The sequence below is a fragment of the Microtus oregoni genome, unplaced genomic scaffold (genome assembly GCF_018167655.1).
Source record: "Microtus oregoni isolate MIOR12 unplaced genomic scaffold, Mior012 000036F_ref0000092, whole genome shotgun sequence".
Lineage (NCBI taxonomy): Eukaryota > Metazoa > Chordata > Mammalia > Rodentia > Cricetidae > Microtus > Microtus oregoni.
Window position 1 is genome coordinate 17,342,774 of NW_024543095.1, and position 21,836 is coordinate 17,364,609.

Sequence of the window (21,836 nt, forward strand, 5' to 3'; positions counted from 1 at the left end):
CCTGCTACGGATGAGGTTTGCAGTGGGTCTCAGAGTTGCCATGCCTCCGATAACCACATACTGACATGTCCCAGGTGACCACACACTCACTGAAACAGTGACATTTTCAGGGAGATGGCCAAAGCCAGTGAAGGCCCAAGGTACCCCACTTGTGTTAGGTACATAAAGAAGGCACTGCCACCCATGTCCCTGAAGGCCAGTGTGGTGGAGACCCAGAAGCAGATGAACCTCTGGTGCACATCACACTCCCCCCCTCCAATTGGTATCTGTGTTGGTGTTCAACCCGGCACCCAAGGAGACATGGAGTAGCCCCGTCAATCTTAAAGTCCCATTGGAGGTTTGGGTTTTTGTTTTGTTTTGCTTTGTTTTTCTGTAATGATTTTCTCTTCATTCTATTTTTTTAAATTTACAATTCAGCTTGATTTATTGCCTCTGATTCCATGGCAGACCAGTCCTCCATGGTCAGTGTTACTGTGGTTACCCCAGAGTCTCAGGTCCTGGAACACATGCTTAGTGAATCAAGGTCCTGGGTTTGATCTCCAGGGGGATTCACTTTTGGGATGGGCTGCAGCAATTGCCCAGCATGCCTGAGGGCTTGATTCTCAGCATGACCTAAACAAACAACAAACAAACAAACAGATAATAAAGAATGCTGCTGAGATTCTCAACCCCTGACCTTGTAACAGGGAGGGCCTTTTCCCAGGCAGCTGGGCCTGGGCTGCCTCCTCGGCGTCGGTCCGGATTCAGGAAGTAGAGTTTTAGATTCTTCCTATTTGGTTGTTGGGGAAAATCAGGCCTGGCAATCAGTTTCCTGGGTTTCCACAGTGTCCATCAGCACCGTGCCTTCATTCCTCAGTTAAACCTTCCCTGGTGTCCTGCCGGGGGTAGAGTCCTGGGGGTGTGGGGTGAGCAATCTAGACAACTGCTCCTGCTGAGGACAGCTGGAAGGCAGGGTGTGAGGGCCAGGGAGCCTGTTGTGGTCTCCCTGTGGGCATTTCCTGGCCCGGGGATGGTCTTGCTTCATCAGGTCAAGCCTCTTCCTGCAAACGGTTCTCCCTGGCAAGCCACCACAGGTCATGTGTCACGAGTATCCCACCGGGCTCCTAAAACTATGCCTGGGAATTCGGAACCGAACACGGACTGGGAACTAAGGGGCGAGTGGGAAATCTGGACAGGGTGATGCCTGGAGTTCTCTGAGACACACAACCATCTCTCTTCGTTAGTGGTAGACTGCTCTCTTCCCCCACCCCATCTACTCTTCCTTTCACGTCCTGTATTTTTTCTCTAAGTTAAAAGAGAAAAGGTAAAATGTCCATTTTTCTCGCTTAAACAAAAACACATAGACATTCAAGCAGTTTCTCCATTTTACTAAATTGAGTCTTAGCAATCATGTTACCAATGCCCAGTGGAGAAAGTGAACTTTTCTAAGGACATTACCAAGTATCTTGCAGTTTACCATTTCAGCCACTAGATGGCGACCATAATTGGAAAGGCAAGCGGTTGTGTGCAACTCGGGCTGTGTGCCGCTCCGTCGAGGTCAGGGAGAGGAGACAGGAGCCCTATACATGATTTAACTTAGCAAAGTGAGCAAACCTGTGCCAATTTAGGAAGAGACACTTTGGAGCTTCCGGTTTCCAATACTGGCAAATACTTTCTAGGGCTATCTCTTGTAAAAAACTAGATCCATGGAAGCTTGCATGTGTTTGTTCCTACTTGATATCGCCTGTTTTTACATCTAAAGTGAAGACAAGTGAAATAATTCCTTAATTGTGTTGAGCTCCCGAGCTGACTCAGGTCTCTGAGGCTGCTATGTAAACATCACCTGGTGGGGAAATAGATTGTCATTGATTGGAAAGAGCTCATTGGGCTCTGTGAAGCAGGCCTTCTCTTTCCTTTTAAGGAGAAGTCAAGTATGGTAGCATGGCAGACAACTCAGTCACTGAGACCATCTCAAACAAGGGCAGGAAGGCTTTGGCAAGTGTTTGGTCAGAGGTTCCCCTCTGTTTCTGTCATTGGTGATCCTCTTTCTGTGTATAAATAGGAGCAGCATTTTCCTATCAAACTCGTGAGAAGACTCATGAAGGAATGGGGGAGGGGGAGGGGGGGCGTACTCTTTTGCTTGTTTGATTTTTTTGGTTGTTGTTGTTGTTGTTTTGCAAGACAGGATTTCTCTGTGTAGCTTTGGATCCTGTCCTGGAACTAGCTCTTGTAGACCAGGCTGGCCTCGAAATGACAGAGATCCACCTATCTCTGCCTCCTGAGTGCTGGGATTAAAGGTGTGCGCCACTGCCTTCTGGGACTTAACCTTTTTAATGGTTCCACAGAGTCTCTCTTCCTTTGTGAATAACTGTTTTGGGCTTGAGTCCTCAAATTGTCTATGAAAACCATTAACTGCCGTTAAATACGCAGTCTCATTCCTTTGCCTAAACATCCTGGTGCCTGAATTTTCCTTAGCAACGTGGTCCTTGCTTATTCTTTGGCAGCACCAGCTGATCAGATTTCTTGGTACCAATGCTTTCTTCGGTATGTGATGATAATGGAAGGGCAGTCCTAGCAAACAAAGGTTTAAACCCAGCCCAGGGAGTCAGATTAGCATCAGAGGCTACACCTGGAGCTAAATCTGCCCGAATGCTATCTCTTTTCTAGATTAGATAGAATTAGGGAGACATTTTCCAGGCAGTGTTTATGCTCAGTTTTGATCAGAGTTCAAACAGTGGGAACTAGCAAATGCCACATTGCTGGCCTGAAACTAGTACCATAAATTAGTTTAGAGGGCAGAATTATTGTTGCAATTTTAATAGAATATCTCTTATTTATTATTTGATAATGTCATACGTGTAAACAAAGTATCTTAATCATCTCTACCACCAGTGTCCGGTCCCGCTCCCCACAAGCACCCCCAGCATTTTCTCTCCCCACTTCATGTACCCCTCTTCTTTTAAAAGACTTATTTTCTGTTACGTGTATGAGTATTTTGCTCTCATCTGTATCTGTGTGCCCCATGTTTGCCTGGTGCCTGCAAAGGTCGGAATAAGGTGTGGGATCCCCCGGAAATGGAGTTACAGATGATTGTGAGCCACCATGTGGGTTCTGGGAAATGGACCTAGGCCTAGGTTCTCTGCAAGAGCAACAAGTGTTCTTACCATTGGGGAATCTCTCCAGGCCCTTCCCCCCATTGTTGTAATCCACTAATTCTGGCTCTCTCTGTGGGTTCCCTAGTGTGACAGGATATTCTACCTCACCCTCATATATATCTCTCTCATGGCCTGGACTATAGATGCTGCTGTTACCTGTGGGGGTGGGGACAATGGCTGGGGGTGGAGCATCGCCGAGACCTTTATCTCTGCAGTTCATGTTTTAACCTGAACACCAAGAGAAGCATGATGGCTGCTTTCTAAATACGTACGACCATGCTTGAAGTTAGGTGACTACCCAACTTCAGAGCTGGGATTGGATGATATATGATAGTAAGTCTCCAAACTGTTCTTATTCATATAGGTTTAAACTGGAGGCAAATGGTGACAGAGACGCTTATGGATATGGAGCTAGGAGATAACCTGGGGCTGTAGTGCTGTGGGAGAGACCTGCCTGGTGTGATTGAGTCTGGAGTCTACCCATGAAACCACACTTTCCCCCACCTCATTTTTAAAGGTGTATTAAGGAAGAAGAATGGGAGGGATGGTTGTTTGAACCCCGCACCTTGAAAGAATGCTGTCTGTCTAGTCTCCTAGGGGCAGATAGCAGTGGGTGACTGCAAATCCTCCAAGAGTCTTAGGGCAAAGCATTGGTTTAGCTCCGTCATATTTTCTCACATTCTTTTTTGAAATTCCTCGTTTCCCAACAAGGGGAAGCAGGTGTCACTTACACATCCACCTCTGAGATTCCCCTAACAGCATGGCCATCTTTCTTGAGCTCGTAAGCTCCAGGGCTGGGACGTGAACCCACCAAGCTGGTGAAAGGCTTGCCCAGTTCTCTCCATCAGAATGGGGTAGGGGGAGAGCGTCTGTGAGAATACTGCACAGTTCAGGGCACGTGCTATAGCGTCATTGGAGACATCACTCTCCAGAGGTCAGCGGACTCCCTTTATTTTCCTAGTCCAGGATTAGACACTCGCGTCCAGTCTTTATCTTCAAGGTCAAGATCTTGTTTTGTGGAGTGCTTGTGAGACCAGAATCTCAGTATGTAGCCCGACTGGCCAGGAATGCAGAGAGATCTATTGATCTCTCTACCTCTTGGGTACTGGAATTAAAGGTGTGTAGGTGTGTGCCATCGCACCTGCCTTCCCACTTTTATTAATGAGCACACGGTGACAAATAAGATAATCCCTCTGGGCTCAAGGAGCTTCTGGTCTCTAAGATTAGGATATACATTTTATATATATATATATATAGCGTGTGTGTGTTGCTTTTAAAGGCCAAAAGAGAGCATCAGATTTTCCTGGAGCTGGGATTATAGGCAAGAGTGAGCTGCTCCATGTAGATGTAAATGTTGGGGATTGAACTTGGTTCTCTTAAAAGAACAAAAGTGCTCTTAACCCCTGAGCCATCTCTCTAGCCCTTAAGGGATCAGAAACATTCTAGAAAGAAAGAGGAAGGAAGGAAGGAAGAAAGGAAGGAAGGAAGGAAGGAAGGAATCAAGCTACTTTCCAATAGGAAAGTTATCTTAAAAAACTGTATTGTATTCTAATCCATGGGTGATCATAAATATTTTGAGTCCCAGTGCTGATTCCAGGAAAACATCCTCCTAATGATATTCTCCCAAGTTTAGAAACTAGAATAGACCCGCTTGACTGTCTGTCCCAAAAGCTTGCTTGCTCTTGCCTCATGCGGAAGGAGCTGAGGGTACCTTTGAAGACTGTGGCCTTCCTCCTTTGCCTGTCTGCGAAGGTCCAGGGTTACTCCAGATTCTGCTGTTGTGTAATGTTCCAAAGGGCTAGGTGATGATGGCCCACTTTCCGTGTGGATCTTAGCCTTTCTCTGAGAGAGGGTGGGGTAGCAGGCTGCGGCCTAGAGGAAAGGACACGGAAGAGGGGAAGGGCGTCAGGACTGCAGAATGATGTTCCTATAGCATTGGGTGAAGGGGAAGCATCTGTGAGCACCCTTCCCTTTGTCTTGATGAATCTCTATCTCTTGGCCAGCACACCATGAGAATGCCAGCTTAGTTATAGTCACCTCCAATAGTGAGGACTAGGAGTCAACTGTCTCGTGCAATGTCTGATGCTCACCTTCTTTCCCTTCCATTCTCTCCCCTCAGCTTTATGAATGGGAATAGACAAGGGAGAGTGGGACTTCGCAAAGGGACCAGGAAACTATCCTGCAGTTATGAACACTAGATATACAATCATCCAGCAACCTTATTATCACCCATTGCATTTTGTCCAAACGGATTGTGAAAATAGGTTATCTCCAGTGCACAGGGTACAGTCTACGAACTCATCTCTCTGTCTCTCTAATAAATTTCCCCTTGGGGTGACCACAATTCGGCAGACGTTTCTCTCTCTGTTGGTAAGCTGCAAGCTGCTGTTGTCGTGGGCTGACCTTTGGTGATAGGTCCGTGGGAACTATATCCCGGGTGTCATTGATAGGATGGAATAGTTAATTCGGTGGCGAGTTCTGCCTTAGGGTTAGCGGGAAGTGCCTGCTGACTGTTGTTTTGGTTGGCGCTTCTATTTTGACCAAGTTGGCAAAGTTTTATCTCATCTTAACAGGGACACATGACAAAAAGGCAACTACCGATGGCCCAACTCGTGTCCGTGGACATCCAGAGAAATGCTCCAGCTTCTTTACATGGCCGGAGTTAGAACTGCTCTGTTGTTGCCAGGTAGACGGTCTACATGATACAGAAGATGAGTCATTTTTAATTGTGTTACTTGCAAAATAGGTGGACATGACTGAGGTGCTCAAGAATGTAGGCTATTAATTATTTAAAACCATATGCATTTGAATTGGCTATTAATTGTCCAAGTGATGTATTCCTATCAAAAGCTAAATTTCCAGTTGGTTCTTAATACCACCATATTAGGAGGAGTGGGACGCAACACAGAGACAAGGTGTGTCAGCCGCGTGAATAAAGTCAGTTGCCGTCGTGTATGAAAGAATGAGAGGGGTATAGCATCGCATTGTACTTGAATAAGTGCCAGATGACTGACAGGCGCGATGCCACGAGACTCTGTCTGTCAGAACAATTTGGCTCACGTGGTTTGGTGTAGTGGAAGAAGAGTGGACTTACACCATCAGTTTGAAATTGCGAAAAACAGCCCAAGGTGGCATCGAAGGGTCCTCCCTGCCAGGCTGAGGATAGACTGAGCCCAAGGCAGTGAGTTTTGCATGCTGGCCCGGGCCTGGCTGTCCCACAATCTTGTTTGTCCATTCTACCTGTTCTGTGCATTCAGGTTTGGGCTCAGCCTACACAGGAACTGTGAAGGATAGACCTGCCATGCCTTGATGCTCCGAGAGTAAGAGAGGCAAGAGGCAGGTTGTGCTTTGGAGGGATTACTGCGAGCGTCTAGCAGATGCTCACACAGGGCTGCTGAAGACTTCCTGGTAGTCACAAGCCTTTGTCAAAACTTCCAGTGCAAAGCAAATCGTGGAGATTAAAGGTAGAGGAATTAATTGCTCATCTCTAAGATGATAGCTATCCTCCTGACATGGCAGACCATGTAACGCGAGGCAAAGGTAAAAGTCACATGCACCTGGAAATAAGTCAGCTTCTCATGTGGTTGCTTCGTTTCCTGACGTTAGATGCTCCTAGGTCAGTATTGCAAAAGAATACACACTTCTTACCTAATTCCATGCTTGAAGGGAGTTTCCATGCCGACTTTAGACCTATACTTAACTGAAGGGAAGTGCAGCTGACAACTGAAAGGTTTGTTTCCCCCTTTACACTGTCGATGGGTGGGTAGTGTGTTGCTGTGGTAGAACACTGTGACCTAAGCAACTTAGGGAGGTGACCGTCCATCACTCAGGGAGCCAAGGTGGGAACTCAACGCAGAAGGAACATAGAAACAGGAAATGGGGCAGAGACCATGGGAAAATGCCACTCTTTGCTGGCTTCCTTGCTCTCTCTCATTGGCCTTTCATAGTCAGCCCAAGCCAACCTCCCTCGGGATGGTACCACTCTCAGTGGGCTGGGCTCCCTTACGCCAGTTAGCAGTCAAGAGACTGCCCTGTAGATATGCCCACCAGGTCATCAGTCTGATGGGAGCAATTCCCCTATTGAGGTTCCCTCTTCCCCCCATGGAACAAGTTGACAATCAAACCAACCATGACAGGTAGGATCAGCCATTGGGATTTCAAAAATACATAAATAAATAAAACATAAGATGGGTAACACAAGAATATAAAACTTAGTCCGAATCAAGAAGGAAGAAAAGTCATTTGTTTAGTTGACCCCCTTGAGGAATTTAAGCTAGGAGCCTGCCTGCCCATTCTGCTAGGAAGGGCTTCGGAATGACACATCAGGGGCTCCCGGAGTCAGGATCTTGAGATGGTGCTGCACTGGGCGTCTTGCAAGTGGTGTTCTCAGACAGGGCCAACTGTGTAGCATGAAGAGATGGTAAACACATCCGTTGGTAACTCTGCTTGCTAATTGTTGGTTATTACACGCCAGGACTTAAGAACTGAGAAAACCCATCTTTGGAAAACACAAAGGCCAAACACATACCACCAGGTCAGATAATCGTGTCTGCTATCAGAACATAAGGTATGACATAGGGCTGGCAGGCACCGAGTGGGCTTCAGGATCCGGCCAGCAGCACACTTTACCTCCATTAATTCACACAAGGGAAAGTTGGCTCAGGGCTGCCTCCAATATCAGCAAGGGGAGAAGGGAGAGTGGAAGGAGGGCTTGGAGCACTTTCCTGGAGCCATGAGAAGCACCAACGGCACAAGCAAAGGTTGTGATGGGGTGGAGCATCAGTTCCGGTCCGGACTTCTGAGGGGTCACACTGGAAATTTTAAATAAATTTTTTAGGTTTACATGCAAAGTAATGAATGACGTTGTGATATTTTCATATATTTCCATCATTGCTCCCCTCCCCCACTTCCCTCCTCCATACCCTCTTCCCCCCAGATTTTAATCCGATTGCTGTCAGACTGGGCATGGGGGTATTAACCTATGCCCTTTAAAGCGGGAGCCCTACGTGAGAACACTGCATTGGCTGGGAGCTGCTTAGAGAGGAAGGATTTTAGGGTTCAATCTAGACATGCACACTGGGAATTTGGAGATAGTTTCCAGGAATCTGCTTCTGGAACATTCCCATTGCATTTTCTGTGTACTGAAGTTTGGAAAGCACCGTGTTGATAAGTTGGGCTTTCTTCTCAGTGACAGTGGAGGTGGGGGCCTTGCAGGGAGGTCTCCTTGGGAGATTGTCTGTGGCAGCCTCCTCCATGTTTTCATCCGTCACCACAGGCAGCATGAGAGCCCCACCCTGCCTGTCACCCACGGTTGAAGAAGCCCTTTAACTGCTGCTGCCAGAAGTAATCTCCAAAAGCTGGTCTGAGGCCCTGGTGGATTGGGAAGGGCTCTGCAGTCATGGTGGACTTCTATAAGGAGGGGCTTGGGCTGTTGTTGTTGTTGTTGTTTTATGTTTAGTATGTTTTTGCAGAAAAAGATGAAGTAGAAAAAAAAAACAGACACCAACAATGATGCTTATAGTTTAAACCATAAACTTATTTGTATGTTTTATGGCCTCTTAAAAATCAATTTTCACTGTTCTGAAGGGTTTCATTTTATCTAGCATTTGTCGTGAAATTTAGATTTTTCCGGCCATCCCTAGACACATACTCTTGACCCTTCAGTCCATGCATGGCCTATAGTCAGATCATAGACCGTCCAATTTAGGTTTCCATTCCCTCCTCCAAATTCATGGCACTAACAAATCTGCTGGAGAACGGGTTTCTACACCGAGAGAAGCCACCCTCCTACCTGGATTGTCAGCCTGGGCTCCATATCAAAGCTTTACTCCATCCCCATCCTGAAACTCTCCCCTGACAGCTAAGAACAAAAGGCCTGTGAACAAATTAAACACAGACTGTTTTTTATTCTGTTTCCGCAAACACCTATGCCTGTTTACCGCAGACATGTGATGCTAACTGGAGTTCGCTCTCCTATATTTTAAATAAACACATATGGGAATACAGGTCCTCCTCCCACTAGTACAAGAATGTTTCTGATTCTTCACAGAAGTCCTGTGCTATTACATCAAATATTTACAGCTTTATCTTACGGCATTGCTCACTGTTCAGAACTAAACGGAGCAGAAATGGGGAGCCAAAGTGCTTCATCCCCCAGAAGCCCCAGTTCACGCTCTGCCTGCCAGCTAATGAAAGTATTAGGAAAATGTTATGGAAACGTCTTTCCACATGCACAGACATTGCCCCCATGAGCTCTAAAACAATGTCACGAAGCGTTCAGAAGCCACAGGCTTGGTTCCGTGTATACATCCATGTGTCGGGTTCGCGTTGCCAACACCTCACATTAGCCCATTCTGATTTTGGCTCCATTCAAGCAGACACAGCGTGGCAGGGGATGAGCAGAGTGGAGATGCCAAGTCCACTTTCTCGCCTTTGTGAAGCGGTGCCTTTGGTTTGAGGCAACCATGCAGGTGAACCGAACAGCACTGTCTATCACACTAAAAGGCGAGTCTGGAGGATGAGAAGCACAGTTGACGTCAAACCATAGTTATCAAGCCCTGGAAGGAATTTCAAGCCTTTGGTTTGATTGCTAGAACCTTCCAGTTGTCTAAACATAATGCAGAGTGGTATCAGTTACACAGTCAGTGCTTTACTGAGGCTGGAGTGGATTGGCTGGGCCCAGTAGAGTGTTAAGCATTGTTGGGGATCTTCCTGGAGCTCCAGGGTCAAAGCTTGGGCTCGGGCAGCAGTGTTCAGCCACCAGTGCCCAGTACATCTATTAAAGACACATGTTCGAATAAGAAAACAGAATCAGGAGATGTATTCAATATGGCCGTGTGGGAAGAGGCACAAATAAAGGGTCCAGGAACTCCCGGGTCTCTGTTTGGGGGCACTGACATGGAATTTAGGTTCATATAGAGGACAGGTATGCATTGGCAGTCCTGGCCCAGGTGTGGTCCTGCCTATCATTGTCTTGGCTTTGGTTTGTCTTATCAGGTGGTCCGATAAGTAGTCAGAATGGTGTACAATCCCCCCTGCAGCTTTTCACATTCTCCCAGCGTGGGATTCTTGGGGCAGTTTTAATGATTTGGGGTTCATTGCTCCATTGTCTGATGGCGTAAGTGTCTGTCTGGACGGTTATAGGGACACAAGCAGATGCAGGCAGCACAGTCCTGGTAATTCTAGGAGACAGCTCTTACTGTAGAAACTGTCCCTTCAAGGGTGGTGCCTGTCCGTCACTATGTTGTGTTAGAAGGACACTGCATACCATTTACGTTCTAGTTAAATTCACTAACATTTGAAACTATCAGAGAAAGCAGATTGGGATGGAGTAGAATCACCAAGTCTTGCTGTTAGAAGGTTTCCTTGCCTCTGTTTAGTCAACTGGCTGTTAGCCGTTACTATTCACAAGGGTCACCTGGGGCAGTGAGCATAAACGCATATTCCAGAGGCCACCACAGAGCTGGGCACTCCGAGAGAAGTCTGGTCTGGTAAGCTGTATACTTGAAAACCCTCCCAAGACATACTGACACTCAGCCTGGCTGTCTGGTCCAGCCTCTCCATGAGCAGCGGGTATCTCTGTGAATAGCCCCGAAGTATGACCATCCGGCTGAGGCCAGAACCCTTCATGTTGGAAGGAAACTTCGTGCAGAACAAAGCGGTAGGAATCAATGTTGACAGAGTGTTGGCACTCTAAGGAAACTTGGGTCTCCCGTAACAAAAGAGGCCTTGATAACTCTATTCTGCTCATTGGTCTCAGCATGGCTCAGTAACAGACAGAATCTCCTTGCAGCAGGGAGTTTTTCTAATGATTTAAGAGAGTTCCCCTCCAGTGGGTCCTTTTGTCTGATGGTCCATGTACTTATTCCCTTCAGACAGTCCTCTTCTAAAGCAGAATGCTTCCTTACCATTGCCACATTGCTTCTTGTAAGCCAGGACGTCCATTCGCCCTGCCGTTTGCCTTCCTCTGAACGAATTTAAGGCTCTGGACATCACACTGACCCCTGCTCTGACCAGAAGGGTCCAACAGGGTCCGCAGGAAAAGTCTTCATTAATGTCTGTGGCCTGCTTCTATGGAGACCCTTCTGAGAGTCCTCAGAGGCTGACCTGGTGATAACTGAATGTTCTGGGGCAGATGAGGGATGGAAAGGGTTGCTATGTTTAGAATGACCAGAGGTAAGCTTGTGCCTGGTGAGAGGGGAGAGACATCTAATCTGCCTTACGACAATCTATGTCAAGAAACTACATTTTATAGAGTACTCAGGCAAGAGTGGTGGAGACCACACTGTGTGTGTGTCAGGGTGTCTGTCTGTATCGGTGTGTGTGTGTGTGTGTGTGTGTGTGTGTGTGTGTGTATCGGAGTGTAGGCCAGTTTGGGTCTCAGTCAGTGTGTGTCAGGGTGTCTGTGTGTGTGTGTGTATGGGTGTGTGTGTATCGGAATGTAGGCCAGTGTGGGTCTCAGTCAGTGTGTGTGTCAGGGTGTCTGTCTGTACCGGTGTGTGTGTGTGTGTGTGTGTGTGTGTGTGTGTGTGTATGGGTGTGTGTGTATCGGAGTGTAGGCCAGTGTGGGTCTCAGTCAGTGTGTATGTCAGTATGTGTGTGTCAGCATGTTGGCGGATATGTGTGGTCTTTAAGTTGAGCAGGTCATTGCTCTCAAAAGTACAACCTGTCACATCGACTGTCACACTAAGCCAGGGAAGCAAGAGGAGGCTTCTTTCCCCTCCTCCCTAACCCAATTGCTACCGTCTAAGCAGGTTGTAGCCCCTTCCCACAACGGAAGGGAAAGACCCATATGCCTTCTGTATTTGGGGTCAGCTTCCCAACCTTGCCTGTCTGTAAAAGCAGCCGCAAGTGCTGAATGTTCAGCTCTAAAACAGGACGTCTCTGGAATCCCTTGCAAGACTCCAGGAACATCACAAAAGATGGGGGAGCAGAAAGATTTCCTAAGAGGGAGAGGAAGAGGGAGCGTTGTGGAATGTTGTCTTCTGGGCATGATCTGGCTATTGCACTCTTGAGCTCTGAGCAGTTCTGCTTACCTGCACAAGATCGGTCCCAATCCTGTCATGGAGCAGGGAGTAGCTCCCAATGCCATGCCCCTCCCTGAGGATTTCATGGTTGGTGGGGAAGACAGGCTGTTTTTTCCCTGGTGTACCCATTGGTAAGTTGCCCATATTCCTGTAAGTAAGCCCTCACCCAAGTTCTGGTAAACGACACCGAAGACAGCACAAAAGGGAACTTTTTGGGAAGAGAAAAGAGGATCAGTGGGAGGGGGGAGGGGGGAGTGAATGTGATTAAGATGCCTTCTATACATGTATGAAAATGTCATAATCAAACATTAATCGAAATTAATATATTCTAATTTAAAAGGTACAGGATGGGCCTAAGAACTTATATAGTCTTAAGAAAGAAAGAGAAGGGAAAAGACTCTTGGAGTGTTGAGAACTGGTTGTGAGGTGAACTATCCAGGTGGTGATCATTTTGTTTTTTGTTTATTTTTTTTTTGGTTGCCTCTCTCTGAACTGATAGGTTACTTTAACATAGATACGGGCCCCTCTAAAGCCCTGGGTTAGCTAGCAGGGTTTCAGTTCTAGATAGAGGTAAGCAAGTAAGCAGGTGGACAAAGGATTAAGATAGAGAATGTGGCAATAATAGGCAGTAACAACAAAATGGTGTGGACTGATCCAGCCCCAAAGCTGCAGGTGTTGTTGACAATGGTATTCAGGTTGTAAGCCTCCTAGAACTCAGGACTCCAGCATGACTTCTCTGAGAGTTACATCTTCTGTTGACAGAGGCGATAAGATACCTCTGAGTTTCTGGGATTACAGCATCAGCCTTCTGACCAGCTCTAGTTTTAGGTGGGGACCATCTCCAGCATCCCGGAGCTGGAGGCTAGGGACACTCATTCAGTACTGCGGTACTGCACTCTACAGCCTTGAGGCTCTACAGATATGGACTCATAAGGGGTGCCATGAGTTCTGTCCTGTTGGAGCACAGGAAGGCATATGTGAACACATGAGATGGATACAGGATTGTTGGGACATAGCCTAAGCTCATGGGCAGAGTTGGTAAAAGGAGAACCCGTTGGTGGAACTTGACCAGGCTGAGGAATGAAGTTACAGCAACACTTTTGTTCTTGTGTTTAGGATGACTTATAAAGCTCATCCCATAATTGCTTCACTTTGGCATCCAACAGTTGATGACTGGCTCCAATGGGCTCCAATGCAGCAACTCCCTTTTTCTCCTTTTCTGTTTAAATTATTTCTTTACGACATCAAAGAAATAGTTGGCCTGTGTCACGATCTTGTGCAGCATGTACAGACCAGATTCTGAGGCTCCAGTTGTATTGCAAAGCATGAAACTTCTGCAAGATGACCAGGGCTACTCGTTGGGGACGTGACTAGGGCGGCGTGTGGTAGACTCGCTGCTTTCCTGGAGGGTAAGGGAGCAGTAGCTGGAGACAGAGGATGTCGGCTAGCTGCCATGCCTCACAAGTGCCAATTACTGGAGAAGGCCTCCAGTGGGGTGGAACCAGGAGGAAGCCAGGATGCTGGGAGGAGGCAGGTCAGCTGGGGCACGATGCTCATCAAACAATGGAGAAAAAGAAAGAGCTTCCGTGAATCAGCACCACAGTGTCCTTCATGGATGGCAAGGCTTCTGTCTAACCTCTATCTGTCAGACAAAGAGGAAACTGGGAACAAGGACACTCCCTTCCTGCCTTACCGTGGTGGCAGCCTCAGTCTTGGAAGGGATCCTTCTGGTGCCCAGCACTGCTGAGGTGTTGGCAGCTGGGTCTGGTTCATGTGGACCAGCAGAGCCTTGGAGAAGAGCTGTTTCTACAGACATGCTGGTCCTGTGAAAGAAAGAGTTCTCTGCTGGGAGGCACCGCATCTCTCCTCTCCCCACCTTCTCCACCCAGACAGAAGCATGGGAGGGTAGGGGACAGGGTTTGAGGTTGGTCTCGGGACTAAATGTGGTGTTATCTGAAGGAGGAAATGCTTGCTTGAGTTTTTATTAGGTGACTCAATTTGACCCAACTATAAGTCCCTTTGAACTTTAACTTGAGACTCCCTGCTTCGGTTAAACAATTAGAAACAAACATCTTATTATATCTGTCATGTCTGTATCTTTTTACCCAGTAGACTGGAATGTGAGTTTTTGCCATTTACCCAACTCTAATTGAGTGAAAGTTAATAATAATTGTGAAAGGATCTTCTCTTTGCTGCAAATAGGGTTGGGTCCACTCTCTTTGACACAGATGGTTGCGATGAGAAACAGTCTTCTTGACTATGTACAAGGAAATATTATTTGCTTTTAAAAAAGAAGTCTTTCTATTTCCAAAAATGAGAATAAAATTGGGGGATGTTATGATAAGTCTAATAAGGCAAGTGTAGGAGAAAAATACTAGCTGGGCAGTGGTGGCACATACCTTTAATCCCAGCACTTGGGAGGCAGAGGCAGGCAGATAACTGTGAATTTAAGACCAACCTGGTTTACAGAGAAAATTCCAGGATAGGCTCCCTAGCTACAGAGAAACCCTTTTCCAAAAAACAAAAAAGAAGATGAAGAAGGAGGAGGAGGAGAAGGAGGAACTAAAAGATACCACTTACGTGATAAATTCAAATTATTCAGGCTGATAAAAGCAGAGAGAAAGATGGTGGTTGTCAGGGACCAGGGGAGACAGAATTGGGAGTTAGTTTCAGCAATGTAAGATGATTACATCCCAGAGCTTTTCTGTGTAGTTTAGTCCCTACAATTGCTGTATCAGACTCTTGAAATTTGCCAGAGAGAATGGTTTTCTGCTTACACATACACACATGCATGTGCACACACACACATACACATGCTTGCATATCACCAAACTTGCCGATAGGTAGAACAACTCTAAGTTGTCTTGCTTCTAAGGCACTGCTTCCGAGATGATTGCCCTTAAAGTTGGCTCTAATTATGTAACTTTACAACTTAAAAGCTTTCTAGAATCCCCATTCCCCTACTTGGGTTTCAGAGCCCTCCTGCGGCCCCACCTGCAGTCTGTCCCTACCTGGTGTCCGGATGGATACAATGTTTCCTAGGAGTCGGCTTCCTGGGTGTTGGGGGTGGCTTGGATTGGATCGCTTAGTGGGTGGTCCTACCCTCTTGTTCCTGCATGCTCATTTCTGCTTGCCTCCAGTCTCGGGCAGGCTTTCCCCTCCTCTGCCCCACATTGTTCTAGATAGGACTGGTCTTTGCCCCAAATCAGGCGAATCTGAACCAAATCCCACAGCCATGACCAGTTCCACCATACACTTGTATTTTGGAGAATAGGTAGACCAACTTGATATGTAACTGTTTCTCATGGTGACCTGTTCATGGTAGGGCCTAAGTGACAAATACCCAAGAAGATTCAGGCCAGATTTCCAGCTTTTCACAACCTGCTTAGTTCTTGAAGAATTCATCTAGTGGATGGGACTGCCCTCTGGTTTCTTGTCTTACATTCCTAGCTCCTGGATACCAGAATTATAACTTATATAACTTTCTGGTTCACCTGGATACCAAAATGCAAGCCACATATTTAAGAAAGACCTGCTGAGTTGATGCCTTCGGTCAGTGGTTCTCAAACTTTCTAATGCTGTGACCATTTTAATACAGTTCCTCATGTTATGGTGAACCCCAACCATAAGATTATTTTCATTACCCCCTCATAACTGTAATTTTGCTACTATTATGAGTTGTAATGTAAATGTCTGTGTTTTTTGGTGGTCTTATGCGACCCTTGTGGAAGGGTCCTTTGGACCTTCAAAGGGTCTTGACCCACAGATTGAGAACCCCGACCTAGATATGTGGATGTGAGGTGAGGTAGGGTAGGATGACGTTGTTTAGCCAGTGGAGTGAAGGACTGGTGTTACTCAATCATAGGACACCTGCCCAGCACGTAGAAGCCTATGGTTTGTGTCCCCAGCACTGGGTGGGAGTGCAGAGAAGAAGAGGACTCCCTTGGGCACACTAGAGAAGGCTCTGATGTCATCACAGGTTCATCAAAGGCGGACTGTTCCAAGTCTAGTCTCCTGTTGGGCCTTCGTGTGAAGTCAAAACGAGATATAATCTCTGTGCTTATAAACATCTAACAAACGGTGGAGAACGTGTGTCCAAACAAACCCCCTAGGCAGGACGTGCCGAGCTGTTGAGGGAACGCCTCTGTCTTATCTGTCATACCTTAAGGGCGAACGAGCCTGCAAGCTGGGGTCACCTTAGAAGGCAAGAAGGTGGGTGGGTTGGAAAAAGGAGGCCAGTGGGAATTTCAGAGCCATGATGCGATCCTTCCAACTGGTTGGTCATTCATTCCCTATTCTTGCCCTAAATGGCCATGACACATAATCTCTTTGCAGTTTTTATTATTTGACTCGCTATCATAAGACCGTAACATTTTAGACAGTCAAGGGAGATTAAGGAAGGTGGGTGTAGAATAGGCTTTTCAAACCTTTGATTACCTCAGAAAACATATTTGCTTACTCTACCAGGAAGTTGGTTTTTGGTTTTGTTTTCTGTGGGTGCCAAGAGGAGATTAATGAGTAGCCGCTGGCCCTGCCAGCTTTCTTTTGATTTCAGTTTATATAATTAAGCAGTTCCCAGAATGATTGAGCTTCTCCCTTTGCATCAAAACACCCTTCTCAAATGTGTCAGAGGTCAGCGGCAACCCACACTGAATAGAGGGAGGGAAGGGGAAGCTCGCCTTGCTTTGAAGCATCCCTAACATGTAGAAAGGTTAGTAGCTATGCTTTGCGGTGGGGAGGGGGTCATAGGAGCCACATGGGAAAGAAAGCATCCCTAACATGTCAAAAGGTCAATAGCTATGCTTTGGGGTCATAGGAGCCCTGTGGGGGAAGAAAGCAGACTCGATGTGTAAAGAGGTCCATAGTTAATGCTTCGGTGAAGTCATTGGAGCCGTGTGGGGAAGAGAGCAGATGCAAAGGAAAGTTCAAAATGGACTGAGCTCTTCTGCTCCGAAATAACACGGGAACACCCGGTTCCTTTGGAGTGTCTAACAATGGGGGTATATGGCGGGCTCTCAGGAATGGGCAGTGGTGGTGCCCACCTTTAATCCCAGCACACAGGAGGCAGAAGTAGGTGGATCTCTGTGAGTTCAAGGCCAGCCTGGTCTACAGAGTGAGTTGCAGGACAGCAAGGACTACACGAAGAGACCCTGTCTTGAAAAACTGAAAGAAGAAGGAAAAGGGAAAAATGCAAGCACTCAGCATAGATGCGCTAGGAACCTACTGTGTGTGAGATTTGCTCCCAGCTGATGGAGAGGATAGGAAACAAAACTCAGGGTTAGGCTAGGGTGACACTGAACTTCTGCCCTTTCTGCCTCCTCCTGCTGAATGCTGTTGGCGCAGTAGTGAGTATAGAACTCAGGAGGGTCCTGCATACTAAGCTCTGTCCCCAGCTCTATAGCACATTTAAGAGAGAGAGAGAGAGAGAGAGAGAGAGAGAGAGAGAGAGAGAGAGAGAGAATTACAAAAATTTCCCTTTGGGGCTTCTAATTCCCTTAAAAAGAAAAAAAAAAACTCCTAAGAAGCACTGCAGAGCTACCAACAGCCCCTGCCTTCCTGGAGCATACAGACTGCCTCAGTTAAAGTTTCTCACTGTGAGAAAACATTGTGACCAAAAGCAGCACAAGGAGAAAAAGGGTTATCTCTGCTTGCAGCGGACAAGCCCATCACTGCGGGATGCCACGGCAGGAACTCAAGGCAGGAACTCAAGCAGACACCAGGGAGGAGTGCTCTTACTGGCTTGCTCCTTGTGGATTTCCTGGTCTGCTTTCTTGCAGCGCCCAGGACTGCCAGCCAGTTTTAGTACACTACCCGAAGTGAGCTGGAGTGCCCCACCCACACCGCCCCAGCCACCATCAGTGAGGAAAATACACCAGAGGCTTGCCCACAGGCCAACCTGGTGGGAGCATTCTCTCAGTTGAGGTTCCCCCTTCTAAAGTGAAATTGCTTGTGTTGAGTTGACATAAATCTAGCCAGTACAGAGGGAATGGGAATATCCTAGTCACGCAAATATGACATCCCTTGAACTAAATGCTGTAATGCGGGACATAACACAAAGACAGATGGAGTGGATCTTGTCAGGAAAATCAAGGACAGCTTCCCCAAAGAAACGTTGATGGCACTGAAATCTTTGCAGTAAGGAGATACGGGGAACTCATTGTGGGAGAGAGAGAAGGGGAAGCATTCCAGACAGCAAGAACATGAAATGAGGTTCTAGGGCAGAAGGAGTAAGGGACAGCTGGAAGGCAAGTGACTCAGAAGATCATATGAGTCCTACCGTGTGCTAAGGTGTTTGCTGCTTGTCCTAAGAGGAACACAAGCCTTTAAAAGAATTAAGGAGCTCTTGGCAGGTTACTCAGTGGATGAAAGTGCTTGCCTTGTGCAAGCAGAAGGGCCTGAGTTTGAATCGCCAGAACCCATGTAAGGTTCTAGACATATCTGCACATGCCTGTAACTCTAGTGTTGATGGGCAGAGAGGGGCAGCTCCTGACACTGCCTTGGCCAGCTCGTCTAGCTTAAAGGGCAAGTTTGCAGTTCAGTGAGAGAAAATCTCTAGGTAATAGGATGAGAATGAAACAGGAAGATGCTTCATCTCTTGCCCTGGCCTCCGCCCTTGCATTCATGGTTCGACATACCCACACACTCATGTGCGTGTACAACATACAGTGCGCGCGCGCACACACACCACCCACACAATCATATTCACACACAACACAAGACACATATACACACACAACACACACTCAACACAACACACATATACACATACAACACGCACATATTAATAGCAGTAGGGTGAGGGAAGGAATATGGAAGAGTGTAATCATATTCACACACAACACAACACACACACACACAACACACGTATTAATAGCAGTAGGGTGAGGGAAGGAATATGGAAGATTGTAATCATATTCCATCTTAGCCGAGTCCCTCCACCTACAGCGTGACTAACATCAGGTCAGGAAGCTGAGACAAGGGCAGAACCCTCCTAACAGAGCAGAACTCTAGACAAGAGAGAAAAGCTGCTTGAGTCAGAGAGGTCAGCATGGCAGTGGTGGAGACCAAGAGAAGTGGGCAGGGCACGAGAAAAGGCAAGAGCAGCAGGGCTGGTGGGGGGTGTTGGGGAGGTAGCGGAGGGACGATTAAAGACGGCTGCTTGAAAACCCAGCTGAAGGTGAAGACTGGACCTCAGACAGGAAGCTCCATGCGAGGACCATCTTGCTGAGGAAGACAATGAGGTTCATTTTGTCATGTTTGAGTGCCTGAGAGGCATCTGGAGGGGGATCAGAAGCAGACACGAGGGTCTGGAACTTACAGACGGCGTCTAGGGCTAAGCGAATGAGTCATCCATGCAGAGAGCCGTGGAAGCTGTGGGTGTACATAAATAAGTTCACACCACCAGGAAGGCCCAGCGTCCAGCCTTGTGAGCTCGGCACTTCATGGTGGCAGGGAGAAGTCTGAAAAGAGGCAGAGGTGACACAGGAAAGAGAAAAGGGACAGGAAAGGACATAGACTCAACAGGAGGAAATCAGCCTGAGGGCTGAGGGAAGTGATATTTGTTGGAAGAGAAGACAATCAAGGAAGAAAGCTGGAGAAAGGTTAGAAAAGAGACACGCAGTAATAACAGCTATCAGTACAGCCAGTGACAATAGGCCTGGCTAATCCTCATGGAGCACCAACTACAAACTGGGCGTTTTAACATAGAATTTAGGGTTAGGGCTGTGGCTTGTCTAACATGCTCGAGACTCTTCAATTTGAGCCCTGGGTACTGCAAAACAAAAAGTAAAGCATAGTTCTCTAAGGTAGACCCTGCGTCCTCATTTTTGCAGATTCTTTGCCCGCGGTCAGGCATCCAGTGAGGGCCATAGTTGTGGTGGGCACTCCCCTCTGTCACTCTGCAGCCTCCACCCTGAGGAATACGTGGCTAATGTCAGGGTAGACTACAAGAGGAGAGGGAGATGTTTTCCCTTAGAGATTTGGATTCTTCAAATCCTCCATTGTGGTCACAGCCTAAGCTCGGGGTTGGTCACTACTCGCTGGACATTATGGCCATTATTTCTGATGGAGAATTGTCCAGTTGATGGGGCAGTATGAACAAGCAGTGTGTCTGTGCTTGCCTTGGAAAAGGCTGGTCCCATGGCCTCTAGGACAGAGGTTCTCCAAATGTGGTCACTGGACCAGCATCATCTCCGGAGACCTTGTTAGAGATGTCAATGTTCCAAATCAGAAATAGTGTGGGCTGCAAGGATCCCTGCTCTTGTGTGCCTCTGAGTGATGCGGATGGCTAAGGTGTTTGTTCTTGGAGGGATCCCTTTCTTTTCTTTAAATTAAGTTTTAGTGTATAGAATAATAGCCTTCATGAAGGCATTTTTGTACATATATCATTGTACTTCTTTCATATTTAACCATTATTTACGGTTGTCCCCTCTCTTATTAATCCCTTTCCTTCCTCTCTTTGATTCCTCTTTTGCTTTCCTTGTACACACACACATATACATGCGCACACACACACACACACACACACACACACAGAGTTAAATTTAGATTCCATGTATAAGCAAAAACATTTAAAATTGTTTTTTTCCCCTGCTGTTTTAATTTTATTTCTGTTACTATGATGAAATGTCCTACCAAAAAGGCATCTTATGGAAGAAGGGGACTGATTTGACTTCTGAGTCCAGGGTACAGTCCATCCCACCAGGGAATTCAGTGTGGTGGGAGCGTGAAACAGTCAGTGACATCCACTTTCAAGAGCGGAGAGAGAAAAGCATGCATGCTTACCACTCAGCCAGTCTTCTCTACTCTTATGCAGACCAGGACCCCAAACCAGAGGATGGAGCTTTACGCTTTGAGTCTGAGACTTCTCACATCTCTTATGGCCATCAGGACAGCTCCAGAGATGTGGTCACATGTTAGCCTGTCTAGGCTGTCCTTCACTGAGAGTCACACCAGGTTGACACACTAATGTTCACGCCCACCCATTATTCTCTCTTGTACCTCTCCCCCTTCATTCACACCCCTTCTTCCTCCACACAATTTCATTCTTCTTTACAGCTGAATTAAACTATTGTGTGTGCACCCCATTTTCTTCATTCTGCTGTTGATGGACACATAGGCTAGTTCTGTGTCTTAGCTGTTACAAATAGGGCACCAGTCTACCTGGACGTACAAGCTCTCTCTGGCATGTGGATATACAGACCTTCAGGTACACACCAGTGATCTGACTGGATCTTATTGGAGTTCTCTCTTCAGTTCTTTGAGGAACCTCCTTCATACTGACTTCCACAGTCGCTTCACCAGTTTGCATCCCCAACCAGTGGTGTGTCCACCACTCTCCCATCCTTGCCAACATCTGTTGGACTTAACAGCAGTTTACTTTCTTGATGATAGCCATTGTTGACAGGGGTTTCAGTCTCTCCCCGTCCCGCAGCTTTTCAGTCCCAAAGAAACACACAGAGGTCTACACTAATTATAAACTGGTTGGCCTATTAGCTCAGGCTTGTTATTAACTCTTATAACTTACATTAGCCCATAATCTTTTGTCTGTGTTAGACACATGGCTTGGTACCTTTTATTAGCAAGCAGTCTCATCTTGCTTCCTCTGTGTCTGGATGACAACTTTAGACTGACCCTTTCCTCTTCCCAGAATTCTCCTGTTCTCATTGCCCTGCCT

General features: G+C 46.9%; 1 protein-coding gene across 2 annotated transcripts in view; it reads left to right on the forward strand.

Annotated features, from left to right (window-relative positions):
• The window catches only part of Prkce (protein kinase C epsilon), a 525,963-nt gene that overhangs the window by 395,482 nt on the left and 108,645 nt on the right, over positions 1-21,836 (forward strand). The gene's annotated exons all lie outside the window — the stretch shown is intronic.